The 12,576-nt window shown below is 35.8% G+C and overlaps 1 protein-coding gene across 1 annotated transcript in view; it reads left to right on the top strand.

Annotated features, from left to right (window-relative positions):
- The first annotated feature begins 7,587 nt into the window (after positions 1–7,587).
- RRP15 (ribosomal RNA processing 15 homolog) overlaps positions 7,588–12,576 on the top strand; it is a 206,054-nt gene continuing 201,065 nt past the window's right edge. Inside the window, exon 1 of the mRNA XM_069066019.1 lies at positions 7,588–7,592. The gene's annotated coding sequence lies outside the window, so the exon portion shown is untranslated. The remainder of the gene's footprint in view (positions 7,593–12,576) is intronic.

Genomic DNA, 12,576 nt, shown 5'->3' with positions numbered 1-12,576 from the left:
TTTGTGTTTTATTTTCCCTTTTTCTAATGTATTTACTATACCATTACTCCTCACCAAAACAGAATTTTGTACAACAAATTTTCTATGTATTGCTTTAGTGTCAAAAATTCTTTTTCAAATAGAATAAATTTATCAATAGTTATTTCCTGAGTTAAAATGAATAGGCATCTGTTTAGACATCATTTTTTAAAAAAGAAAAATAACAAGGCTATAGATTTAGAACTGGAATTGACTTCATGGGTTTAATCTGACCCACTTATATTATAGATGAGGGAACTGAGGCTCAGATAGTTAAGTGATTTGCACAAGGTCACACAGGCAGTAGTCAAGATTTAAACTGAGATCTTTTTTTGTCCAGATCACATATTCTTTCCGTTATACCAGCTTTTTTTCTTTTGAGGTAGAATTACTTTAATGTCTTCTCAAAAATAATAGATTAAAATTCAAAGTTTATTTTAATAAACAAATAAAAGATTCTGTTAATGAAAGTATTCAGAAACCATTATAGGATGTTGATTATTAAAAGCAATGTAACTTTAATTCCTTCTTCTCTCATAAGAACAAAAGGAATTTCAATAGAATTAGGAAAGAGAGAATACCCCCTTCATCCCAAAATATAGCTTATTTAAATGGTCAATCAAACTTCGTTTTATTCTGACACATCAAACTCTCTATTAACAGCAAGCATCTACTTCTGTGAAATAAAGTAATACCGAGGACACCTGTGCAATAAATTGTTAAACCTTAACATTTTTTGAAGACACTAAACTTAGGCTACTATTTTCTAAAGTAGGTTTTCCAAAATATGTCATGAATTTCTGAGAGCATTTCATGCATATTGCTACTTTAAAGAAATTATACTAACACCCTATTTTAGCATCATTAGTATCAGGGATAGCAAATTTCTCTGTTAACTTCTATTTTTGTATTTTGTTGCTTATCAAACATATGAATCACAGTATCACTTAGAGATTTTCCAGCTTAACCTCCTCTTTTTAAAGATAAGAAAACTAAGAATCAGAGACCCCAAGTGACTTGCTTATTCATGGAGGGGAAAAACTGTATTTTGTCTGAAAACTTAAGAATCCAATGAAAAAAAATCCATCAGATAATCTGTATTAAAAAACCCCAAATTATCATAAAAATTAGAGGCAATTTTCAAAAATCCAGGTAGTGACCTCAATTCTACATCTTATTTTGTAAGTATAAACACAGCTTTGGCTTTATAGTTTTCTTCTTTTCTTGTGGTAGTGGCTTTATTTTTCTTCCAAGATAGAGAATGACACTCTGAATATAGTATGCTGCTAGTGTTTGAAAAGGATCCTGTCATTTTAGAATTTCATAAATCCCTCTATTGTGGCAGATGTGTAATAGTATCATAAGATTCAACATCTGGTTGTTTCTAATTTCCCCATTGCTCTAAATTGAATGAGTGTATGAAGAAGATGGTCATATGCTGTGTTGTGTTATTGGTCTCCTACATTTACGCCATGTATATAACATGGGAGATTGCATTCATAATTTATAGGGACTCCACAGAATGAACTTTCATAAGGGCATTTCAGATGCTTATTTACATTAAATAGGTAGGGGGAGGGAATTCTTGCCTCTCTATCCTAGTCTGCCATAGGTACATCTTTCTAATAATTCTGTTAAGAAAATGCATTTTTTCATATGTTGAAGCAAGATGCTGAAAGAATAATAAAAATAATGGTGAATTTTTTTCAGTTCTGATGTGGGATTTGTTTTCTCTTCTTATATCAAAGCTAATTGTATGAATATCTAACAGTCATAAAAGAAAACTTAAGGTCTGCTGATGTTTCACTAATTCATTTTTAATTCCCTGTGAATATACATTCAGTCAATTGCAGTTTTTCTTTTGCATTTCAAGAGAAATATTTTCTCTATCTCATAAGTTCCTTAATGACAGAACTTGACACATCCTGTGATCAGTCCGTAAATATTTTTAAAATAATATTGAAAACAGCCCAAAGGCATGTAGATAAAGCAAATCTATGTGTCTCTATGTCAAATGTTGACTTCTAGATGTATTTTTGGTGGAAAAAAAATTGTTCTCAACAGAACAAATTATTTTTCTACTGAAAATAAACTTTTTGCTACCTCTCATTCATGGACATAAAGTTATGTTTCAGTAACATTTATTTTCAAATATTATGACAGAAACAATTTTTTTCTTGAGGTTTTCAGCCAGTTGAATATTCTTGGCAATATTTATTTTCTTTTTTGGTCCAGACTTGTGATCTCATCAGCTTACAGATTCCTTATGTGGAAACTCTCTCCAATAATGCAGATCAGCAATTCTTTCCACACATTATAGTCTCAGATCTGAAAAGTTTAGTGACTTGCCCATGGCCATACAGCCAGTATGTACTAAAGTGCATGTGTGTGTGTGTGTGTGTGTGTGTACTAAAGTGTATATACTAAATATATCTCCAGGTCTCTCTGACCCTAAGGCCAGTATTCTACTTACTATATGACACTGCCTTTTTATTTTCATTATGGAACTATTTTTAGATTGTTTTTCAGACTTAGAAGGAAGCTAAGTAAAGTAAAACTCAGTAAAGAAGTCATTTAGATCACATTCTCTATGGAGCAGTAAATGGTAAAGGGAACATAGCATTGGATTAGGAGTCAGGAGTGCTGATTTAGAGTTTGAAATGTACCACTTGCAAACTATGAAGCCATAGACAATTCATTTAGCTGCCCCAAGCCTTCCTTATCTATGACAGATAATTTTTGTGCTAGTTACTTTAAAAGGTTCCTATGAGTATAGCAGTTTGGGAATTGTAAGATGCTATATTCATTATAAATTGTAAAATGTTACATTCACTGTTGTTGTTCAATTGTGTCTTACTCTGTGACCCTGTGGACCATAGCATGCCAGTTCTGTCCATGGAGTTTTCTTGGCAAAGATACCGGAGTGAGTTATCATTTCCTTCTACAGTGGATTAAAGCAAACAGAGATTAAGTGATTTGCCCAGAATCACACAGCTAGTCAGTATCTGAAGCTGGATTTGAACTTTCAGACTCCAGACCCAATGCTGCTGTATGCACTGAGCCACCTAGCTGCTTCCACTACATATCATACTTAATAGTTATTATTTTACTGATAAGGAAAAAGTGCCTTTCTTAAAGATATGCAATTAGTGCAAAGAGTACTCTTTGGATTGGGTACTATTGGAGTACTATTGGATTGGCATGTTCACAAATTGGCATCCTGCCAATTTACAGGTTCAAACCTGTAAATATAAGAACTATCCTTTAAATTCCAAATAATCAGAATAGAAGCCTGAATTTCATATCATTTTGCTGGAAGACTTCTTTAACTACCAAATACAGTTTTTTTTTTTTAGAGATAATGTCTAGAATAATGCCACAACCAAAAGTTAAGAGATTCAGTTATATTTTTGTTTCTGATTGTCATCTATATAATACCAAAAATCCACATACCTAAATGTTCTAATGAACCAACCAAATGAAAATTTTAGTGACTTGCCAATGGCCATACAGCCAATATGTACTAAAGGACTTGAACCTCTGGATCTCTGACTCTAAGGCAAATATTCTACTTACTATATGACACTACCTCTTGTATTTCCATTATGGAACTATTTTTAGATTTTTTTTTTTTAGAGTTAGAAGGAAGCTCAGAAGCTTCTCAGTCACAGTCAATGGATCAATAAACATTTATTACATGCCTACTATAAGCAGGTATCATGCTAAGTACTGGAATAAGAAAGGCAAAAGACAGCCCTTAGTCATAAGGAGCTCACAATCTAATGGAGAGATGACATGAAAATAGCCATGTATAAACAAGCTATATACAGGATAAATTGGAAATAATCAGCAGAGAGGAGGCACTACATTTAAGAGGGATTGGGGAAGACTTCCTGTAGAAGATAGGATTTTAGTTGGGATTAAAAGGAAGCCTAGAGACAGAGATGAGGAGGGGAAAGCATTCTAGGAATGGAGAATAGTCAGTGAAAATGCCAAGTTAAGAGATAGTACATTACTTAAAAATTAGCCAGAAGGTCAGTGTTACTGGATCATAGAGTATGTGGGAAGATGTGTGGCGTAAGAAAGCTGCAAAGCAGGCAGGAGTAGGTTGTGAAGGGCTTTGAATGCCAAACAGAGGATTTTGTATTTGATCCTAGATGTGATAGGAAGTCACTGGAGTTTACTGAGTGGGTGGGGTGGGGGTGGGTGACTTGGTCAGACCTGTACTTTAGAGGGATCACTTCAACAGCTGTGTAGAGGATGGACTAGAGAGGGGAGGGCAGAGGTGACTGAAGTATATAAGCAAACATATAATCATGGAAGCCCAAAAACATCCCATAATAATAACATAGGTTTGTGCAAACCTTTATTTTAAAAGCACTCTCATGTTACAGGGTCACAGGATCATAGATCCAGAGAGAAAAGGAATGTCAGAAACAATCTCTTCCAACCCATATCTGACCAAAAATTCCCTCTAGAATACCCATCCAGGCTTTACTTGAAGAGCTCTGATTAGGGAAAGCCAACTACCTCTCAAGGCAGTCCATTCCACTTTTGATTAGCTTTAATTGTTAGGGAATTCTTCCTTACATTAAGCCTAACCTTGCCTCTTTGCAAGGGTCCCTACCTCTGTTTTCTAGGGCCAGGCAGAACAATATTAATCCTTCCACAATATTAATTGATTAGTAATTAATCCTGATAGTCCTTAAAATACCTGAAGGCCACAATCATGGTGTCTGTGAGTCTTGTCTTCTGCAGAATAAACATTCCCATCATCATGTTTGATCTTCAAAATAATGCTGAGATGGGTAGAATTACTCTTAGTACTCATATTTTAAAGATGAGGAAACTGACTAGAACTTGTCAATTGCCTAAAATCAATGGAGCAAGGACTACAATCAAATGCTTTTTCCCACTACAATACACTAATTCTCACCTGGGACAGGGATAGTTACCAGCTATCAGTTTATATAATGGCTACATACAGTCTTGTAGTGTGAAAGACTCCCATCCCACCACCACCACCATCCCCCGGCCCCATGAAGAAAATAGATAATTGTGAGCTATAATGAATATAATGGGAACAACATACTTCTAAACATTAGACTCATATAGGTTAAATTAGTACAGAAACAAAATAGATTGTTTTGACAATTATAATACTACACGCAGAAATTAAAGAAAAACAAGCTCTGTACATGAACATCTCACTCTTAGGTGATCTTCCTCTGGGTCCTTATTACAGAACTCTGTCATAAGTGGACACAAGCCCAGATATATCTTCAGGGTTATATATAGGTTAAAAAATACAGAGCATTGGGGCAAGTAGGTGGTATAGTAAATAGAGCACCAGCCCCAGAGTCAGGAGGACCTGAGTTCAAATCTGACAGACACTTAACACAAAAAAACTAGCCCTGTGACCTTGGGCAATACAGAGCATGTGAAGTGTATGCATTTTCAGAAATAGAAAGATAAATATTTAACATACACTAATAAGTTTTACATGCATGAGAATGATTTGTAAGTTTACAATGGATCTACATGGCTGTATCATAGATATCTCTAATCTGATACCAAATATAACCTAAGCATTTGCTTTTTAATTGTTTTTACTGTGATGTTAAAATAATTTTTGTTTTAGGACTCACTTCAAGTTTCGCTTCTTAATTGCTCCAGCCCATGCCACATTCTCCTTTCCTTAAGATTTTCTAGCACTTACTACGCTACTCATTTAGACACTTCATAATATAAATACTTGATTGTTTCAGTATACTTCCATGCAGGGAATTTCCTTAATGTCTCTAAGCCTCAATTTCTTTATCTATGAAATGGGAATAATGCTTGTCATCACCCTAACAGGATTGTAAATTCTTTGTAGCTATGTTTTCTAGCATTCAGGGACCAGAGACACCTTGGAAACAGTGGGATTGCACTAAGTATCCAATGACTGATACTTTCAGATATTTGACCTTTTTTGGGGGAGTAGGAATGATTTTTTTTTAATTACCATTCCTGCTTTTTTCTTTTTATCCTGGGTCTCCCTATTACACCCAGGCTGGAAGAATAGTGACTACTCACAAGCAGAATTCTACTACTTTGAAAGCTTTAACCTGCTCTTTTTCTGACCTGGGACTGTTCATTCTTTTTTTCTCTTTGGAGGGCAGTTTGGGTTAAGTGACTTGCCCAAGGTCACACAGCTAGTTTTTGTGTTAAGTGTCTGAGGTCAAATTTTAACTAAGGTCCTCCTGACTCCAGGGCAGGTGCTCTATTCACTGTGCCACCTAGCCACCCTTTGTTGATTCTTTCTTAAGCATCCTTGTGGTCCCTTGTACTTGGAGGGTCACCAGATTGGTGTGGAGCTTAGTTTTAACATCTGATTGGCTATAGCCCTGTTGCAGCTCAGAACTCTTGAGCTCAAGCAATCCATAAGCTCAGCTTCTCCAGAAGCAGTAATTATAAGCATGGTCTAGACCCAACCAATGTCTGCCTTCTTAAACAAAGTAGAATTTAGTTGAATTTAACTTAACACTTTAGGGAGAGTTTAGCATAATCCTAGATCATAGGAGTTGAAAGGGATCCTAGAAGATCATCTACAATAAAAATTCTTAACCTGTATTTTTATTTTCATTATAATTGGTTTCCTTTGTAATCCTGTGTATTTTTATTTTATGCATTTAAAAACAATATTCTGAGAAGTGATCCATAGACTTCGTCAGAATGCCTAAAGAGTCTACAACACAAAAAATGTTAAGGACTCCTGATCTAGATCGTCCCTTCCTTTTTATACTTGAAGAAACTGAGGTCCTGAAAGGTAGAATAAATTGCCCAAGGCAATAAAGTTGGTAAAGGAAAAAATCTGGATTTTGAACTCAGATGCTTTTTTCCTTTTATTCTGCCATTTCCAATGTGTGTGTATGTGTATGTGTAGATATACATTTATGTATACACATACACATGCATACATATACATATGTGTGTGTGTGTGTGTGTGTGTGTGTGTGTGGAGAGAGAGAGAGAGAGAGAGAGAGGAGGTTAGGACAAATTGGGTACATACTCCGTCAATGGCACTGGAGCCTTTGTTCTTAAAAAAAACTACTGATACCTCTTGGCAGTAGAATATAGGAAAGATATCATATACTCTCAAGAACACTATTTTTTTTTTGGAGGGGGGAAGGCAAGGTAATTGGAGTTAAGTGGCTTGCTCAAGGTCACATAGCTAGTAATTATGTCAAGTGTCTCAGGCCAGATTTGAACTCAGGTCCTCCTGACTCCAGGGTGGGTGCTCTATTCACTGTACAACTTAGCTGCCCCTCAAGAACACTATTGAGGTGGGATAGGGTATGACTATCGTGGCTCACTTTCTACATTTCTCACTTTTTTACACTTCCTATATCACTACCACTACCACTGTCGTAGTCAATGCCTACTTTTAACTTTTATAATCTTTCTCTCTTCGTTTCTCCCTTCAAGATGCTTCTCAGCTTTACAAAAATTGGTTTTCCTTTGACATTGGAAGCCAAATTGAGTACTTATTTTCTTTTACACAGAGAAATGAACAATCACAGTACATGGGGCATAATGACCTCGTCTTCAATTATTCTCAGTAAACCCTGGGTGTTAGGGTAATAAGTTAGTTAAAGTTCCTCCCCATCCATTCGGATCACTCTGCCATTTTACTGCTGCTACTGACTCCTTTTTCCCATCTTAGTCAAGCCCCCTCCACACATAGAACTCCTTGCCCTGAAGATCCAAAATCTAATTCACCCCTCCCCCAGTCCCAGGAGAAGTTAATCCTCTCATTGGTGGTACTCTTACCTAGGATCTAGACATTTTTATGATAACTGAGTGAATGCAAACTCTTCTACTTAGCCTTTTACATCTTGCTAGCCCCAGACCTCAAGACTGTGTTTCAACTTTGCATTCTATCCAGGCCAACCTACCATCTACCCACTGTCACACTTGTTACTTTACTCCCTACACCACATAGACTTTTTTGCAAATCTTGCTCTGGGCCCTCTAATCAAAACAATAGTACCATCATTTTCAGTGCTTATTGACTTGATTTATCTCCATCCCTTTATTTACTACACTTAACTTCCTATCCTAAAATGAATTTACTCTTATACTGCCTTTATAGATTATGTAGATTTTCAACCTCTATTTTGAAATATCTTTAGTATTTTTTGTTTTGCTTTCCATGTGTTTTGTTCATATTTGTGAGCATTATAGTTATCTGTTTTGATATTCCTAGTGTGAGATGCGACATTATTTTATTTTTAGTAACAAATTTGTGTAGGTTGACAGATGTAACTGTATGTCTTTATAAATTTAAAGATTCTTTTTAAAATCAACCGAAATATCTTGACTCTACATAAGAGTGCTGAAGAAAAATGGATTAACTCCTCCAAGGCTTGATGGATATGGAATCTGGAGCTCTGGGGCATGGAGGTTTTGATCATGTGTGAATGGAACTGGTCAAGGTTGGGAGAGAGGTAGGTCAGTAGCAGACAAACATATTCCAAGCTCTTAGAAATTAAAAATCAAAACAAAACAACAAATATGGATACTTTTTAGACTGTATCAATGCATAATTAGACCTTAAAATTATGTTTTTCATAATGTTGATGAATGTTGGTAAAGTAGCTGAAATCCATGGTTTCCATAAGTATATTACAATGTCCTTGGTGATATCAATGAAAATGTTCAGTAATAAATATGTTTGAAAGAAGTCTGAAGCTTGTAATTATAGACAAGATAAGCCACTGACACTGACTGTTCCCTGGGATTTCACTGTATTCTAGATCTCAGTGTTGGTATTATTCTCTGACAGCCTCCCAGAGGATATGTTGGCCTTACTCATTTGGTTTCATTATCCTTTCATAAAGTCATGCAATTTCAATGGCAATTTTTGTCAAATGCTTTTTGGAAATTTTATTATGAGTGTATTGCATGAATTTGCATTGGATATCCATTTGTAAAGATTTTCTTTCTAAATGCCTAAATCATTAATCAGTTGAATAACAACTCCGAGTAAACAATACATATCATCCAAAGTCCATATCAAATCTTTGATAATCAAACTTTAAACTCACAAAGTAATGCCATAACTACTAAGTTCTTTGCCTAAGTAAATCAAATTTTGTCAAATGACCATTAAGGAAGATAATTACAAATATCAGCTTCTCAGATGTCCTTCCTTATTCCTACATTTATTATAAATTAAAAGTACTTCTTTCTTTCCTTTCACATATATTCCCTGAAAGACATCTCTGTGTCATCCATACACTTATAAACTAACACATTTTAGGATATAGCTTCCCCATAAGTAACAAAGGATTTAAAACTCAAAAAGATCACAGATATGTTCTAATGAAAATCCTTATGTTGCAAATGAGAAAACTAAATCCAAGAGAAATAAATGGCTGTGTCCAAGGTTAAATAGGCAGAGAAGGCATCAAACCCAAGCTTCTCATTCTAAATCCAGTTATTTATCTTCTATATTGTTGTGTATCATTCTATCATTCCAATTCCCTCTCCCTTCTATTGACACAGGCTATGCTTGGCCCTAAAATCTTATTGGGTCATATACAAGTTTAATTTTAAAGAATCACAGAACTTGAGAATTGAAAGCTATCTATGCATCCATCAATTCTAATCTATACATAGAAGGAATTCACACTATAATATCCCTGAAAACTAGTTGTCCAGTGTGCTAGAGAACATCCAATAAGGAGGAACTTATTTCTTCTTGAGGTAACCCATTCCACTTTGAGATGGTTTTAATATTTAGGATTTTTTTCCTTTCATTAAGCCTGAATTTACTTCTTTGAGCCTTCTATCCATTGTTCCTGCTTCTATTCACTGGGACTAAACTGAACAAATTCTAGCCCCTGTTTCAAATGACAGCCCTTCAACCTCTTGAACATAGATCTCATCTCATCTGCTAACCCCAATTCTTTTTAATCTCCAGGTTAAGTATTCCCAGTTCTTTCTACTGCTCCCCATGAGTGAGGGATCACCATCCTGATTGCCTGCTTCTTCTGGACATTCTGTGAGTTATCAATGTCCTTAAGCCATGGTCCCCAGAATTGGACATAGTCTAGATGATGCCTCATAAGGACAGAGTAAAATAGTGCTTACCTCCTTATTCCTGGAAGCTTTGTACCTTGATCTAGTTCAAGATCACTTTAGCTTTTTGACTGTCTTATCACACCTCTGACTTTTATTGAGCTTGCAGTCTTCTAAAAACCGTAGATACCTTTCAGAACTGCTGGAAAACCATGCTTCTCCCATTGTATTCTTCTGAAATTGATTTTTTTAATACAAATGCAACACTTTATATTTGTTTCTAATGAATTTCAATTTATTAGATTCAACTCAGTGCTCTAAGTTGACAGGATCCTTTTTCTGCCATCCAGTTTATCAACTATCTCTCCCAACTTGTCATCTACAAATTTGACTAATATATTATCTTCTATGCCTTCGTCCAAGGTACTGATAAACATTTTAACAACACAAAGCAAAGTACAGATCCCTGTGGTACTCCACTAGAAACCTCCTGCCACAGTGATACTGCATCATTAGTAACTACTTTTTGCATGTGGCCAGCCGAACAGTTTTCTAAATCCATTTGATTGCGTTAGTGTTTAATCTATATCTCCTGTCATCTTCTCGATGAAAATAGTATGAGACATTTAGTCAAAGCTATGTTTAAGTTTAGGTAAACAACAGTCACAAAATTTCCCTCATTTACTAGTTTAGTGATCTTGTCAAAAAGGGAAAAGTCTGGCATGACCTCTTCTGGATAAAGCCATGCTGGCTGACTTTTTTGGCAGTCAATCAGTCGTTTATTAATTGTTCTTAACTGCCTATTCTGTCACTGCTTTCCTTTCTAGGTACTCAACAACCATCTCTTTAGATGATATGCCCTAGAATTTTCTCAAGAATTAAAGGGAAGTTCAATGGCCTATTGATTGTGTCCTATTCCTTCTTTTTAAAAAATGGGACATTTGCTCTTCTCTAATCTTGTAGTAGGCTCAGTGGATAGAGCGCTGGGCTTGGAATCATAAAGACTCATCTTCATAAGTTCAAATCCGGCTTCAGACACTCTTTAGCTGTATGACCCTGAGCAAGTCACTTAACTCTGTTTTTCGTCAGTTTCCTCATCTGTAAAATTGTCTGGAGTAGGAAATGGCAAACCACTCCAGTATCTCCGTCAAGAAAATCCCAAATGAGGTCATGGAGAGTTGGACATGACTGAAATGACTGAACAATGATAACAGCAATCTTGTGACACCTCTCCAATCTTCCACTCTTTCAGATGTTACTGACTGGATCAGGAGTCACATCTATGCCAGTTCTTTGAGGACGGGAGGATATTGTTGGAGATCTGAATGAATTCCTCAAATCCAGCTAAGAGCTCTCTTGGTATCTGCTTGCTTGTCTGGGGTATCAACTCCTTATTCTTTATTTTGTTCTGCATGTATAGCATAATGGCCATTCTCCTATCACAGAAACACAGAAGCAAAAGAACTAAGCAGCTGTCAACAGAGTAGTTCTGTCATCAATTATCACTATGCTATCCACCAAAAGCAGTGGTCCCACCCTTCCTTTGATCCTTCTCTTCCTCCTAATGTAGCAATTAAAATAATAAAATGTTTTGTTGTCTTTAGCTTCACTTGCCAACTTTGCATGTTAATGAATTGTGTTACGCTTTATATACACTTTCTGTTACTTGTCCTTGCTTCTTTCCTCTGTACATTTCTTTTTACACTCTAAGTTGGTGAATACCCATTGGTCTTATCAGGAGAAGCCCACTTTTCCTTCTCATTGGAATTGTCTACTTTTGTGTCAGCAGAATTTTATTTTTGAGCATGAGCTGATTTCCCCTGAAACAATTTAGTTTATGGGAACTTACCTATCTATCTTCTGAACCTTTTGAAATTTGCCTTTCCAGATCTACAGTAAATGTCAGATTATTCCCAGGTTTCTTCTTTCTATCAGAAATTCTAGAATGGCTTGGTCACTCCCCCTGCCAAAGGGTTTCTATTGCTTATGCTTTGCAATCACTTCCTTGTTATCAGATATAAAATATAACATTCCTTTGGAGAATTCACATTTTAAAGGATGAAATGGTCATGAAGGAAAGTTAAAAGATTATTAGCTGCTCTGCTTCTGGCAGAGAGGGATAGAAGTCAAGTCTATATCCAGATAATTGAAGTCTCCCATCATTACTATAGTATTTCTTTTTGTCATATTTATGATGTTTCTCACAAAAAACTATCTTTTACCTTCTTTCATACCTGTGCTTAACACAGTCCCTAGCACATAATAAGCACTTATAGTCAGACTGGCATATGTATGTCTTCTTAATATGCAATGCTGCCCCACACCAACTCCTTTTATCTAGCCAATCCATCCAGAGCCATAGTCTCAGTCTAAAGGAAACTTTCTAATTATCTCTTCCTATTCAGGCAAATCTAAACAATCCCCAGATGGTCCTATCCATCTCTCTGTCTTTCTATCTCTGTCTCTGTCTCTCTCCCCCCTTACCCCCCA

The sequence above is a fragment of the Petaurus breviceps genome, unplaced genomic scaffold, assembly GCF_028583685.1.
Source record: "Petaurus breviceps papuanus isolate PSGF00001 unplaced genomic scaffold, PetGlider_PUasm1.0 90702, whole genome shotgun sequence".
Classification (NCBI taxonomy): domain Eukaryota; kingdom Metazoa; phylum Chordata; class Mammalia; order Diprotodontia; family Petauridae; genus Petaurus; species Petaurus breviceps.
The sequence above is the reverse complement of the archived record's forward strand: the minus strand, read 5'-3'. Positions and strand labels throughout refer to the sequence as shown.